At 41.9% G+C, this 16,062-nt stretch overlaps 1 protein-coding gene across 1 annotated transcript in view; it reads left to right on the top strand.

The window, feature by feature from the left end:
* The first annotated feature begins 1,602 nt into the window (after positions 1-1,602).
* The window catches only part of CHRM3 (cholinergic receptor muscarinic 3), a 327,469-nt gene continuing 313,009 nt past the window's right edge, over positions 1,603-16,062 (top strand). The window contains exon 1 of the mRNA XM_054584660.1: positions 1,603-1,702. The gene's annotated coding sequence lies outside the window, so the exon portion shown is untranslated. The remainder of the gene's footprint in view (positions 1,703-16,062) is intronic.

Below are 16,062 nucleotides of genomic sequence, written 5' to 3'. Positions count from 1 at the left end.
ATCCTCCGCAGGGGAATGGATCCCACCCCCTGCTTCCAATCTACCCCCAAAACACGACCTTTCTCTCGTAACATCCCCTCTCAATTGAGAACTAGCTGGACCAGAAATCAGCCCACTATTTCTATAAAGGGTCAGACAAGAAACACTTTAAACTTTGAGTCACACCATTTGTCACAACCCATCAGCTCTGTCTTCGCAGCATGATGCAGCCAGAGACAATATGGAAATACATGGTGTGGCTGTAGTCCAATGAAATTTTATTTATAGTGTCTAAAATTTGTATTTCAAATAATTTATATGATTCTTTTGATTTCTTTCAACAATTTGAAATGTAAAAGCATCCTTAGCTCACAAACTACACAGAAACAGGTGGCAGGGGTCAGGTGCCCACCCTGCTCTTGGCAGAAATCACACTGCTGCTTTGATTAAGGCCTGATCATTGGGGTCCCCTGTCTGCCTGTTTCTCTGCAGCATCTTCATCCCAGAGTAGCTTCTCCGGGTTCCTTCTGGTCACGATCTTCTGCCTAGGCTCTTAGCCATTTCAGTTTTCTCCTGTGCGTGTGCAGCCATGTGTGTGGGAGCTCACACAGGGGAGGGATCCATTCTGTTAGAAAGCTAATACCAAGTCTAGAAGTGTAAGAGTCGGTTTATTCCTGTTTCTCTAGACAATTGCTTTGTTATTGAACCTTTGCTGTTCTCAGGAACCTCTCCAATTGAACTAAACTGACTCCTCATTAGTTTGTAATTCTTGAATGAACATTCCTGAATCTCATGATTTTTCTACATTTTCCTCATGAGACTGTGTGGCAATCAGGAAGGTAACTTTGGGAAGTGATAGGGTGGATGAAACAAAAGTGTGATGAGACAAAAATATATGCCAATTCCTACTTATGTTATTGTTCTTTAGTCATTCATTTACTCAGCAAATATTTAATATTTACATGTGTGAGGCACTGTATTCCAAAATGAGACCCCACTTTATATTCTGTACAAAGCCGTGTAGAGTGCCGTTGTCTTCCAGGGGACACGCTACTCTGCCGCCTGCCATCAAGGCGTATGGAGCCCCCGCGCTCGCGCGCAGGAGGGTGTGCTCTGACACACCAAGTGGCGAGCGCGGAAAGGTGGCCCGGAGCTCAGAGCCGGGCCCCTGACCCCGCGCCCCGCAGCGTGTCTTGAAGAAGTGAGGGCCTACAATGTGTCCCAGCTTTGTTTTGGGGACCAAATGAAATTTCATACACAAGCATATGATCGAGTTCAGCACAGAGGCTCAAAACAACATTCCATATCAGAGGATATTGAATTTGCATTTTTTGTTTGCTTTGTTTCTTTTTGCATAAATGATGACCTTCCAGGAATGTTACCGAGTTTACCATTAAGTTTATGATGTCTTAATCAGCCGTCATTACAGGCTCCGTGGTGCATCCCCACTGCCCTGCTGCTCACTGCGTGGAGAACAAAGGGGCGTCATGAAGACCCTTCCATTGGATTGCTTCTCAAGCAGACTTTTCTTCCAACACCACAGGTTGGAAGAATGCGCTAGTGCAAATGCTCTGCAGTGATATTTATTGACTGACTATCGTGTGTGTGTCTGTAGGTCCGCGCAGTGATGGTGCAGCTTCCGCTTGTGAGGGCTCAGTGGACTGCGGACTGGCGGAGTTGTGCCCGTTCTCACCACGATGCTCCCCGCTAAGGCTCTTCGCTAGTAGGTGCTTTTACTCAATATCATGCACGTGGTTATAGAGCAAGATTTTAAGAGTCTGTGTTGATAAGGAAAAATGTACCAAATACATGTGTTTGTGTTGCAGCTATAAAATATGGACAGATTGTCTTGTTTATTGAGCAAACAGGAACAAAATACAAGAACAGATTAGGATGTATTATTTTTTATAAATACTTATACGCATTCGTACATATATGGAGGGGAAAAGGTATGTTTACAATTGTGAGTATGTGAAACATCTGATTCTTATTTATTATTGTTGTATTATTTTCCATATAAATACCTGTAAACCTACTTTTGCCCCACCCTGTATGTATCCATATAGGCAGGATTTATAAGTATAGATTTTTACCTTCCTTTTAACTAAATAAAAAAGTCACTGGAAAGTTTCTTTTAGCTTTTTAGTTCACACAAATCTGGCAATGGAAGCTTAAAAGTTTTCCTTCATTTAATGTTTTGAACCAGTTCAATCACTATTGTAGGTTTACCCAACAGGGCATCTGATATGCTTTCAATTACGCAAATAGCATATGGTAATTGATGCATGATGTTTATAGTGTAAATAAAAGGAAATTATACTCAGTGCTTGCCCTGGCTGGTGTGGCTCAGTGGATTGAGTGCTAGAGTCTCCGAACCAAAGGATCGCCAGATTGATTCCCAGGCAGGGCACATGCTGAGGTTGTAGGCCAAGTCCCCAGTAGGGGGCACCTAAGAGGTAACCACACATTAATATTTCTTTTCTTTCTCCCTCACTTCCCCTCTCTCTAAAAACAAATAAATAATTTTTTAAAATGAAATTATACTCAGTGTCAGAGACTTTAATTTTAAGTTTGGCTCGAACATTTATCATCTGACTGACCCTTTAAATTTCTAGGCCTTTGTTTTCCCATCTGTAAAATGAGTGGAAGAATTTCTAGTTTATCTAGTCCATAAGATTACTTTACAGATCAAATGAGATGGTATTGTGAAACTATTAGTTAACTATAAACCCCACAAAAATAGGTGGAGTTATCTATGACTGACTAATATTACAGGTAGAGAACTGGTAAAAAGTTTGACCTTAATTTTATTTTTAAATTCATTAATACAGTCTAATATTTTGTATATTATTCACTTAGATAAATGATAAAATGATACTTAATTTTAATAAATGACTCATTAATTTCTTATATTTGAGACACTTATGTTTGCATGAAATATGAATAAACACATGTTTATTGTATGTATCAGTCCCCCCCAACCATAAGAATTCTGTTTCTGCTTCTGAGTTTCAGGATATGTAGTTTCTCATTAGATTTTTAGCGGAGACAAGATGCAGTAAATGCTTTTTATGTAGAGTTTAATTTCAGGATACTAAAGAAACAATATAAAAGTTTGATCAGATATTAATTTATTTAACTTCTTTGTTAACTGAAATCTCTTAACACCTCATACGACCATTCTATTTAGCTAACGGAATATAGCTCCATGTTTAAAATAAAAGACTAAAATTGAAATCTTAACAAATATATTTAGTAATATTGAGAAAGACTTTTCCACTAAATTTAAACAATTTGTTATATAACTAGGCCAATGCAACAGAACCTGTTTTTAAATTCTTTTCCAGAAATATGATTATCAGTGTTTTATTATATGAATAAAATATTTGCATATAAGTGAAAGAAAAACCTTAATAGGCAACTTTTATTTACTTGCTGATTTGTATCATAATCCTTAAGTATGGAGATGAGGTTGTCTAGAGTCACACTCTCTGGGGCTGCAAACCAATGTATCATTATCCAGCTTTGTCCTGTTGGGCTGGTTATTTAACATCTCTGTGCCTTAGCTGGCTCATCTGTACAACAGGTCTAATAGTAAGGCTTGTGTGGATCGCATGAGTTCATACGGTCAAATGTTTGGGCACCCTGTGTGATGCTTGGTGAGTAACAAGGATTGGTAGTTATCCACCGAATGAGTTGGGATTATGGTGACAATTGCAGGTTTTGGAATTGGAAAGCCCTAGGTTCAAAATCATTAATCAATTCATGGTGGAAACTTTGGAAGTCTCAGTTTCTGAGAAATAAAATAGAAATAATTAAAATATACTCCATACTGCTTTTGTGAGGGCGGCTTAACACAGCATCTGTCAAGAAATGGTGGCTATCACCTTCACTGGGAGCTGTGAAGATATAATCGCAAGTTATTATCAAACATCATTGTAAAGGAACATAAATGCGAGATTCTCTGATTATGGACATGTCCTTGCCATACATTATATTTAAGATACTTTTAGAAATATGCTCAATTTTAAGGGTTGTTTTGTTAGATCCACAATTTTAAAAAAGACAAATAATTTAAATCAAATTATAAAATGCAAACATAACTGAAATGTGGCATCCCAATTTAAAAAATAAAAATAGTAAAAACTTATTGGCTGTTTTTTGGACTATGGAAGAATATTACCAGTTTCTAAAGTTAGAGCTGTGCCATCTTTAAAGTGACTTTATTTTTCTGGAGAGAAAGCAAAAAGTGGGAATGTGGAATGTCTTATAAAGTGGTTGAGAGGAAGGGCTGGACCGTGCTTTCAGAATCTTGTAGTTTGACCAGATTTCTTACTCCTTCTTGTGATGAATAAACGCAGGTATTGTCCTTTGAGCTTGTATTTCCTGGATTCAGTGGCTGTAACAGGCGATGTTTTTCAAGTGGGTTATAATTGGCTCCCAAGGTGGGAAATACTGATAACGTGCAGCCATAATCTGGGCAGGAGCAACTGCCTGCGCCCAACTGCCTGCTTGGCTCCGGTGCCAAGTCCCTCCCCTGCGGTTACTCACAGACCCTCTGAGACAACCACCGTGTCTCCTCTCCAGGATGCAGGTCAGCCTCAGGGAGTGTTTCACATACAGATTTCATCTGCCGGGTTTCTAATTCAGATTATAGTAGTATTGAATACAGCTTTACACATTCCCTTTTATTCTTCTTGTTGCTTATTTCTGCAATAGCTTTAGCCTCAGTAGAGTTTCCTGACGGGGGCAGACATGGTGATGGAGGGGCTTCGGAGGGGAAGAGTTTGCGGGTTCTCTCCCAGGAAGGAGCCCACTCACCGTGCACAGGGTGGGGGGCCTGGCGAGGGAGAGATGACCTGGTGCTTACTTTGCCCAGTGTGCCAGGGCCTTCCTTCTGTATTTGCAGTCCTTCTATGTGGTCAGCATTCACATTTTAAAGTCTCATAGCAGGATTTAGGATGTTATGAGAAGAGAGAACAGAGTCATGGTGTTGGGAAGCCTTCCCTGCTACACAGATGTGTTCACATGTCTCCCTGCGAATTTTAATGTCATGATTTATTTGTGATGTTTATTTTAAAAATTATTTGTGGATTTAGAAGTCTCCTTCTAAAGGAGTCTGATGTGGTCAGATGTCCGTCTAATGCCTCAGAGAACAGTAGCTCTGAAAAGGAAAAGGAGCACATGGCTCACTGTCAGTGCCATTTGGAGGAGACGCGGGGTGTTCCGAACTGAGGTTCCCAGTTTTTTGGAGACAGAGACAGATGAAGTCTTCATCAGTGGGACCTCAGGAGCGGACGGGCCCGATGAGGCCATAATTGTGAGTGCCTGCAGGAGGGTGGCGGGCGGTGGAGGCAGATCGGGCGTCCACGCCAGACGCTGCATTCAGCCTTCCCTCCTCTTTGGGCAGCGGCTCTCTCCCCGAGAGCGGCCTCCTCCTGCCAGCTGGCCCTCACCATCCAACTCTGATCCGGCCTTCCAAACTCACCTTACAGCCTCTGCCACCTGTGAAGACTTCCTTCATCCTGCTTTTAAAACGGATGGCTGCTTCTTTTTTCACCTCTGTACTGTGTCTCTGTGATAGACTACATTCTCATCTTATACAATAATTGGTTTACATTTCTGTCTGTTCTCTGGGGCTGGTGGAGCATCCTGGACGGAGTAGATTTTAAACCACAGAAACGTGGTCCTCACAGTTCTGGAGGTGGGGAAGGCCCGGGTCCGGGCAGCAGCTGGTCTGCTGCGGGGCCGGGGGCGGGGGGTGGTTTGCTTCCAGACGGCTGCCTTCTCTCTGTGTCCTCATCTGTTAGATCGCCATGTCAGAGTAGCCTATTCCCCTTGAGAGAGAGGAAAACCATTGAAATGATACATTCATTTAAAAAATATTTCCTTTTCATAAACACAGGTTCATGTTTTAAAACTACCCAAATCTGAGGTTATCTGAACACATGGTTTTGATGACTTTCCCCAATCAAGGTCACTCAACTTTCATGCCATCAGTGTAAAAATCAGTGCTCCATGCACAAAAGATTTTATAGTCATTCTTGATCATCCTTTTGAATTTAACCCTTAAAAAAATCGAGATTAAAAAGTGTAGTCAAATGATCATGTCTAACGACTCTCTCTGACTGTGGGGCTGAGGCCAGAGTGTGGAGGAGCATGAAGCAACTACAGAGTTAGTTGTGCCTTTTCCTGCTGCTTCGTGAGGGGCAAAATAAAAACATTTCTGCCAAAGTAAAAATCGATGACAAAGTAAGTAATTATCAGTGGATCCCCACCCTTAGTACCAGCACCCTGCCAAGTGTAGCACTGTAACAAAATACAGTAATTAAAGATGCATTTCGGTGCCTGCTACTCCCAATATAAGCCTGTTAAAAATTCATTAAACAGATTATAGTAATGTCAGAGGCTTCCATAAGGAGGAGGCACATAAAGTAAGTTCCAAGATAAAAACACTAAGTCTAAAGCAAAGAATAAATATTACTATGGGGAGCTTCAGGTTGTTAGTTTATTTCAGGTTTGTTATTAACTCTCCTTGGGAAATTAACACAAAGCAGGTGCAGGGGAGAAAGCCAACTTTAGTGGGACTGAATGATGTTCCTGCTTATTAACTGAGAGATCAATGACAAGCTTAGAATATGTTAATAAATTTTTTAATTTCAAAAACAGTAATTATGTCATGGATTTTAATCTCATCCTCTTATTCATGCTTTGGGCTAGGAGACGCTGAGGGCTGTGCAGAGTAAGGAGAAGCTACTTAATTCGTAGTCGTCTTCTGTTATTCAGACTCCTTCGCCTGTTGTGGAGAAAGGCAACTCCATGAAGACACTCTGGACACCCAGACTTCTTTGTTCAGTAGTTTCTAAACAAAGCCCTTCTTTGACGTTCTCTGTCAGTGCTGTTCCTACTTCAAGGTGACCTATGAATCAGTTAGAATGTCGTTTTAGTAGATTGCCACCAGCATTTTAAAATGAACTACAATAAAACTATTTTTAAAGCTGTTATTTCATTTATATATGAGCTAGGTTACATGGTAAAATGTGTTTTTTCCTGTGAAGAGTCATAGTCAAAAAGTTAGAAAACCATTATTAATAATCTGGTCCCTATTCTTCCATGCTTTTATCTTAATTTGCCCTTTGTAATTTAGACATTTTCCCAAATCTTCATTTCCTTTTTCTGTCAGTTTAGATCACTCCTTAGGTTCTCGGTGTCTCTGTCTTGATAGCCAAATTAGTACTGTGATCTCTGAAGGCAGCCCTCTCTCAGTGTTGTTTGAAGTGATGAATTAATGGCATTCTAACAACAACACAAGTTCATCAGTCCAAATGTCAATTTACTCATTGATTCTGTAAACCCTGTTATGGCCAATGGCAATTGCTACCATGTAGTTGGCCATTAGAATTTCTGAAACATTTTCTAAGTTCCCTTTCCTCTAACCAAAATGAGTGACCAAGACCAATCCAGACAATGCCTTGCCCAGTAGCCTGCAGAGCATCCCTCGTCCACAGGAGCTCTTCGGCCCTGCGGTCTGATGCCTGAGCTTTGCTGTGAAAGGTTTTCTGGTTTGCCTCCAGTGTGACTCTCTTCTGCTATGTCACTCTCCTTGGCACTGTTTTTTTTTTCCAACACACAAATCTGAATGTTTTACTCTTTGCGTAAATGTCTCCTGCGGCCACACTCCCTTTGCCTTGAGATTACAGTACAGACACATTTGAAGAATTAAAGGCCCCACAGTCTCTGATTTCAGCATGTTCTCCAACGTGTGCACCCGCGCCGTCTGCCATTTGAAGGCAGCCATCGTCCTCAACCCCCGAGCATGCTGCCGTCTTCTGTGACCCTGGGCCAGTGGCCTCGCCCGTACCCTCTCTTTGCCTACGATGCCTTCATCTTCTAGTATCCCTGAAAAATAGCTACATATCCTTAAAAATGTCCGTCGCAGTGTTTGCCTCATGTAGTATTCTAAGTCACCTGAGTCAGTCATTACTCTCTATTTATGGAACCCTGTGTCCGTGCTCCTGTCCCTGACTGGACTCTGCGTGTCTCTTGCATATGAATAGCCAGTTCTCCTTTGTAACCCAGATGGAACCTATCACTGTGCTTGGCACTTGGAGGAGGCTCAGTAAATATGGGCTGAGTGAACTGGTGCCCTAGAAACATCTAAGATATTAACTAGTCCTCCTCCACGGAGTCGCTCTGACTTATCCCTTCCTCCCCATGGTACCACTGGGAGAGGTTCTTCCTGGACGCACGGGGTGCGCCCCGAGCAGCCTTTCCCACCACTTCGCCTTCCTCTCGCTAAGTCTGTGAGTCTTACGGCCTGTGAGAGGTCTGTCCTGCTCGGCCTGTAGAAAAAGCCACTGATAACCAGTGGGGGTCTGGTCCCGGTGTTTCCAGGAGAGGGGTTCTCATATAGGCCTGAGGCTTATTTTAACACTTACATTTAAAATCAAACCTTGAGTTTCAGCTTAACCTGGACCTTAACCTTGACTTTGAATACCATTATAGAACATATTTTTTCTACTTGCTTCCTTGTTGTAAAAAATGTTTAAATTGGATGCCAACAACTGACTTTTGTTTTAATCAAACTAAACTGATGCAGTTTAACTACTACATCAGATTTTATCACCAAATTACAAGGATCTGAGGCTTTGAGGCACAATATTTCCTTTGTAAGATTCCAGGGAAAATTAAGAAGAATGTTAAGAAGGAGGGAGCACAGTGATTGATTTAACTTGGTAAATAAGACATTACAGTTGCAGGGAGCTAACCAACACTTTATTGGGCCTGAATTAATTACATTCTTACCTTTCATTGGATGGCCAGGAGATGCATATTCGAGAAGGGAATCTTGCATTTGTTCCGTAACTGCAGGTTGATAGAACACTGTTCGGATGACCGTGATGTCCCTTCTCCACACTGTCCGCTGTTATCAGTGCAGCCTGGTTCTCACACAGCGGGCCACGGCCAGTGTGGTGTCCAGCCGGCCAGTGAGGGCAAACACAGCACCCCAGGGCCCTGGTCCAGCTGTGCTGGAACTACTGCAGTAGGTGTCACATTGCCTTTTTTCCAAGTAAATTTAAGAGCGATGGATGGACTATGCCACTTGTTCATAATAAAAGGTACAGTTGGTGAAGGAGAGCATCTGTACGCAGAATTCTGTGGGGCCAAAATTTATGTATACAGAGAACAGGAAAAAACACATATGGAGAAATTTTTGTTCTGCAAAAAAGTATTAAACAATACCACTCTATAATCATATTAATTGGAAAATATATCAACACTTCCATTTCTGGTAATAATTTTACAATAATGCTGGGAAATTAAATGTTGTTAAACCACTTTTTGAGTTTTTTCCTGTAACTCCTAAGCTAGCTGTTTTATTATACTCATAAGCTATTTTTAATGATATTTATTTTTATGATAATTTTTCAATATTTTTATGATAATTTTTCAATATTTTTATACTCTTGAAAATACAAAAAAGACACAGAAAATAATACAAAACACCTCTAACCTTAACACTAAAAACTCCAGTGTAACTGTTGAAATATTTTTACATTCTTGACTTTTAAAATTTATGTATATTTACACAAGTATGTTTCATTACTCATACCTTTTTCCTCTTAGCAGTATACCAGTACATTCCCATTTTTTCCATTATGCTAAATATTATTTTAAAAGATAACTTAGGGGATAAATAGCATTATGTTATATGGAAGCACCATAATTTATCACTTATTAGTGACCATCCAGTTTGTTTTTGTTCATTCTGTACCGTAACTTGGTTCCAACATCCTTACATGGGAATCCCTGGCTGCATCTGGGTCTTCCGCTGTGGCCCTTCTCCGAAGATCGGACTCCGTACAACCTGGACGGTTTCTTTACCTGAGTGCCCAGCGAGTGGTGCCCAGTGAACACGTCCTTCCCCCGCCCCCCCGGCCCCGTGCAGGCACCGCTTCTTTCCCAGGAGATCGAGGCAAAAGCCCAGTGCTCCTTCTCTCATTCCCCACTTTCAGTTTGTCTGTTAGTTTTACGGACTCAGTCTTCAGAACCTGAGTCCGCCCTCTTCCTCGTTGCTCTCCTGGCCCAGGGCGTCTGCCCAGTCCTACCTGGACCGCTCTGGGTCCGCAGTTCTCCCAGCTCCTCCTGTGCCACACCTGCGCCCACGGTGTGGCTGCCGACCTCGGGGCTCTCAGAACACCTGCGGAGATGCAGGCTCCTTCTCTGGTCACGGCCTGGCCTGTTCGCCCTTTTCTTCCCCCTCCTCCTCATCACCCTTTGTCCAGCACGCTGGCCTCTTTGTTCTCTCTGGCTGAAATGTCCCCTCTCACACTCCATCTGCCTCTTTCTTTTTGGTCAGGATTCTATGGAAATGTCCTCTCTCTTAGCAGCTTCTGCCTTTTGAGCACGTGGGAGGCCTGAAGTCACTCTCAAAGCTGCACATTTGTTGCTTCCTGTGTGAACCATTTCTGAAATCCTCCAGTACTTGTTTATTATTATGCACTGACGCATCAGAGTGTAAGCTCCATGGACGCAGAGAACACGCTCAGCCTGCCCACACTCAGCTCCATCCTCAGAGCCAACCAGAGTGCTTGCTGTATAGTGGACACTAAACATTGAACAAATTAATTGATGAATCCATGGAGGTTGACTACTGTATATTATGTAAGTAGAATCTCTCAGTCCAAAAGTTATTTTATAAATTTTTGACTGATAACCTACAGTAGCCATACCCCAAAATACCCACTCTCCCTCCCACCGACCGTGGTGTGGCCCTGACGCTGCCCCCAACCCGGCACGCACACCTGTGTCTCCAGTTCTGTGCGCAGTGTTTAACTGGCTCTTTTAATCTTCGTATTAGTGTCTGTCTGTGGCACCAAAACATCCTAAAGTTTGAAAATCTTTCTCATTAGCAGCCACATGTATCTGGTGACTTCTGAACACGAAGAGGGGGCCCATTCACTGAGACTGTCAGGGACCAACCACCCTTGTTACTTTTCATTTTCATGTTTACATTTGAGTCATTTGATCCTCATGATAACCGTACGAGGAGGGTTTTGTTGTTGGGTTTTTTTTTTTTTTCCCGATGAACATACAGCCTCTGAGACATGATAGTTCATGGAGCTAATAAATTACAAAATTGAAATCTATACCCAGGACTGGCCGTTGCCACAGTCCCCACTGTTTGTGGGACGTCAAAACAACCAAGGGTTAGTGTCTGTCATCCAGACTCCTGAGGCTCAATGCTGAGGTTTCACTGTAGATTCTGGATATTAATGTTCTACTCAGGGCAGTTGTAAAAGAAACAAGTGTCGTTCCTTTAGAAGATTTCAACAGACTCAGATGTTTGTTTAACTGTGTAAAGGGAAGTTTCACAGGTAGTGAAACAGAAGAGCCTGGGATTCATCACTTGCATGGGCAAGAGACAGTAAGTTGCCGCTGGAAGTTTTAACACAGCTTTTATTGTACCATTGATATTGTCGTGCCATCATAATTTGCACAGATGAACTTCTGTTATCTTCTGGAAACTCCTGCAGCCTCGGAAACTTGCCCACCTTCTGCAGAAGGGCAGTGTTTCTTTATTCTGAGGTTGATGTGGAACAAGAAGGAAAATGACCCTGAGGAGATCCATCCAGGACCAAACTGTCTTAGTTTATAGAATCAAAATTATGAATACTTACTGGTTTCTGAGAATAAGGAGATCCTCACAGACATGCTTAACTCAAATCAAGAGAATGAGGTCAGCTTAGAGTGTGCATAAAATTGTTAAAATTTCTTGGATAAGTAACTTAATAGTCATCTGAATGTAATTAAATTAACTAATTTGGAAAAATAAGAAAATACATGTGACATGAGAATGGCTTAAACTAAAAAAAAAAAAAGAGATTTGAATTGCTTTTATACTATTTTTATAGTACCATAGGTATATGAATGACCTTTTCATTATTGCTATTTTTAATATCCAAAACACATATATAGTTCAGTAATCATGAAGAATCCCCAGTAGGTCCATAGAACTTTGTTTTTTATCCTGTAGCAGCGATCTCTGTCAAGGCAAGGGCGGGGGCAAAATTTCAATGAAATAGTTGCATTTTTTTTTTTTTTTTTTTTTTTTTTTTACTTTTTAATGAAAGGGGAATGGGTGTAAAGAACTGGAGAGTATTTATGGAACTGCACATTTGACAAAAGGCTATTTGTAGGAATCTAATTTAGAGTGGAAGCAGTTATGAAAAATGAGGAAATCCTGATGGGGAAAAAAAAGTGTGGCAAGCTCACATCAAATCGGAGTGCGAGAGTAATTTGCTATTCTAGGAAATCCAGCAGCTGGTTTATCTAAAGCTTCCTCTTTTCCATGAGCTCTGGAACAAGGACAGGAAATGGTGCAAAAGCATGCTGACTTCTCCTTTACAGACTTCTATAAAAATTCAATGGCAAAAAGTAGTTTTTAAAAGCTCAATTCTTAATGATTTTGGGGACATTTTAATGGAATTATGCATAAATTTCTAACTTTAGTTATTTAGAAATTATCCTAAAATGAAGAATTTGTAATAGAATAAAGAAAAGAGGAAATGCACTTCTGCTTATGTCATTCATAAAAAGTATGCTGCATTGAACTCAACCCTCAGAATAAGTTTTATAGAATAATGAAGATTTTATCTAAACTTTGAGAAAATCATCCAGAGACCTAATATAAAGTAGAATAGAGATAACATTTTATAAAACTGCACTTAATTGTTCCAAATAAGGAAAGAATAGGACTGGTATAAATATAGTTGGAATCCCAAGAGAGACAAGAACCAGAATAGATGAGGGAAACATGAAATATAAACTCTAGAAATGCATCTAGAGGAAACCTGGAAAACATTTTAATTGTCTTATAGGTAGGGCTATTTTTTAAAAAAAATCATTCTAAGTAATAGTTACCAGGGCTCAGGGTGGGAAGATGTGGAGATATTCGTCAAAAGGTATAAATTTTCAGTTAATAAGATATGTTCTAATGTATAGCATTAAGTAATAATACTGTATTGTGTACTTGGAATTTACTAAGAGAGTAGATTATAAGTGTCCTCATCTCTCTCTCTCTCTCTCTCTCTCTCTCTCTCTCTCTCTCACACACACACACACACACACACACACACGGAAAAAAAGAAAAAGATTATTTTCCTTAGTGATACAGAAAACTTAATTCTTTATTCCATTCAAAATATTACTTAAGTATTTAAAACCTTTTCTGTTCTCGTGGTTGCCACCAGAACCATATGCAGAGGTGGGCAAAAGTAGGCTTACAGTTGTAACACAAATAATAATACAAGAATAAGTTGTGTTTTGTGTACTCACAACTGTTTACCTACTTTTGCTCACCCCTGTCTCTTAGATATATATTTATAAGAACCATATTTATTAAGATACACATTTTAAATACCAAAAATATACTTTTTATTGGAATTTTTGCCTTGCTCCACAGTCATTATGGAGACACAGCTAGGCAAGAAATATGTTTAAACACTTTTTAAAAGATATGCCTCTGTCCATATAAGATTCTCCTTGGTTCCAAATTATATTTGGATTGGAGGGAACAAAAATCAAGTGCTGTGTATTAGTTTCCTATTGCAGCTGTGAAAACAACCACAAACTTTGTGGCCTAAGCAACAGAAATCCATTCTCACACAGTCCTGCAGGACAGAGCCTGGAATGAAGACGTGTCAGGGCCGCACTCTCTGGGGCTCCCGGGAGAGCCTGTCCCCGCTCTCCAGCTCCTGCGGCCGCCGCCTGCCTGGGGCTGTGGCCGCCGCGCTGTCCTGTCCTGCTCCCGGTCCTCCTGTCGCCGCCTCTTCGGGGGGGGCCGGCCTCCCTTTGCCGTCCTCCCCCCTGTGCATACCTCGGGCCCACCCGGAGGGTCTAGGGCCGGCCCCGCATCGCAGGAGCTTTATCTTACTCACAGCCCAGAGACCCATTTTCCAAAGAAAGTAACATCTCCAGATTCCAGGGGTCAGGATATCTCTGGGGGGCACTGTTTACCCTCTTGAACAGGTAGTTTCCTCAAGCAGCTTGAAATCTTGGGCAGTGTGAGGAATAGCTTGGAATGTGGGTATTAACTAGTGCTTATAGTTAAATAAAACTAATCAAAGCTACCAGAGCTGTACTAACGCAAGGTAGCAGGTATTCTGGGTGAAAAAGTAGCTTTGTACCCAAATTGTTTTATACCCCAAATACTTCATCTGTTCTTAGTTCCTGAGGTCACGCTGTGGAGCCCTGTCGTTCTGTGCTAATTAAACGTCGTAGGAATCAAGTTTTAAATGTTTTAGTAAAATTGATTTAACTTACTAGAAATTTATTTTATGAGTGTTCTTGAAACAGTTTGTCTAAATTGTCCTGAGAGCATATGTTGAAAGGAGATTGCACTACTTGCTCTTGGGCATTTTTAACGTTCCACAGTTAGATGGCTTAACTATGTTTTCTGGTGATAATTTTCCCTCAGTTCAGGCAATTTGTTATCATGGTAAAGAAATTAAGAAGATAAAATAACACCTCTGAACTGGCTTTGCTTTGTAGTATATCCAGCTGAGAGGATAGTATATGTTAAAAGGCCGTGGGACAAGCTGGCAGCTCCTGTACCAGCCACAGACACTGAGAGTCCTGGGGCCACGTCATTGCGTCTGCTGCCACAGCAGTCAGTGTAAGAGAACTGCTGCAGCCCTGCAGTCGGTCACGGTAATGACAGGTCGGGAAGGCACGTTAGTCTCTTAGTGGCCCCAGTCAACCTGCCAGTGGAGAGGGGCTGGAGTGACGACAGCACATCGTATGTCCTGCGTGACTTGTTCACCGCCACGTAGATGCCTAATTTTGGTTCCTTTGATTCAAATTCTTCTATGTATGGCTTTGACCTTTGAAGAATTCTTTGGACCCAGGTTAATTTTTGCTTTTTACTCTTATTTCTGTCAGGTAGGATGGGACACTGATTCCCTTTGTGATGTGAAGGTTTCTTCTCAGAATGTGAGGTGGAAGGGAACTTAGGAACTTCCTTGCTGTCCCTTGACCCCACTCCCATGGAGAGGTGTTTGCAATTCAGCACTCAGCTGGGGGTCCTCCATCACCCCCAGGTTCCCACAGCCATGGGGAAGGGAGGTCCAATGGCAGAGAAGTGGCCCCAAGAAGAAACGTCGACACAAATCGCAGCTTTCTGCCGGTAACAGATACGATTTCTTTCACTAATGACAAATATATGTCATGTGTGAGGGTGTGAGAGTATTTGCAATGACAGATTAAAAATGACAGAGATGTGCCAAATTCATAGAATTAAACTAAGATCTTCATCTCAGAATGACGGGGAAGAACGTATCCTAAGGAAAGCGTCCCCTCCCCTCCCAGCCCGTGGACAGCGGAGAGAAGGGCAGACTAGGAACCCATGCTCCCCACCCGCAGCCCTCCCCTCATCTTCCCCTGGTTCCCAGGACCCACAAAAGGGCACCTTTTCCTGGATCCTGCGCTTCTTCTGGATACCAGCTTAATAATTACCCCTGAGGGAGAACAGGGGCACAATCTACTTGCCGGGAGGTCTGGGATCCAAGTTCCCAGCTGAGTTCTTGAAGTGAATGAGAGCAACCGAAATTCTGCAGATCTTTCCTCCATGTGCCTGGCTCTCAGCGGTTGCTGCTCCATGCGGTCAGCTCTTTCCATCTGGTGCCCTTGACAGGAGGGACGGCTGCACAGGACATGCCTGAAGGGGAGGAGGTGGCGTGCACTGGCTCCGGGTTTGCATTCGCAGTGTCTCTGGCACTGCAGCCTGTACGTAATGTGTGTGTGCATAGGTAGGTACTCAGGACAGTTCTGGCACCCGTTTGCCCTGTGACACTGTTGTTCCGTTCTGTGAGCTCAGCTTGATCTCTCTAAGATGTGGGTATAAAAGTACAGCCTCACAGGAATGTTTTCCTAAGTGGTAAACAGTGTTTATTAGGTGAGAGGACACATAAAGGCATCAAGAAATTTGAAGATACAGATCTCTTCAGAAGACCTTTGCTGACCCTGAGTGACTCATTTCACATATCACCCACTTAGCTCATCATACGATAGCTCCGACGGCTG

Source organism: Pteronotus mesoamericanus, unplaced genomic scaffold (assembly GCF_021234165.1).
Source record: "Pteronotus mesoamericanus isolate MK-2021 breed Mesoamerican mustached bat unplaced genomic scaffold, CSHL_Meso_final contig_120, whole genome shotgun sequence".
NCBI lineage: Eukaryota > Metazoa > Chordata > Mammalia > Chiroptera > Mormoopidae > Pteronotus > Pteronotus mesoamericanus.
Note: the sequence above shows the minus strand (reverse complement) of the source record. Positions and strands in the feature narration are given on the sequence as shown.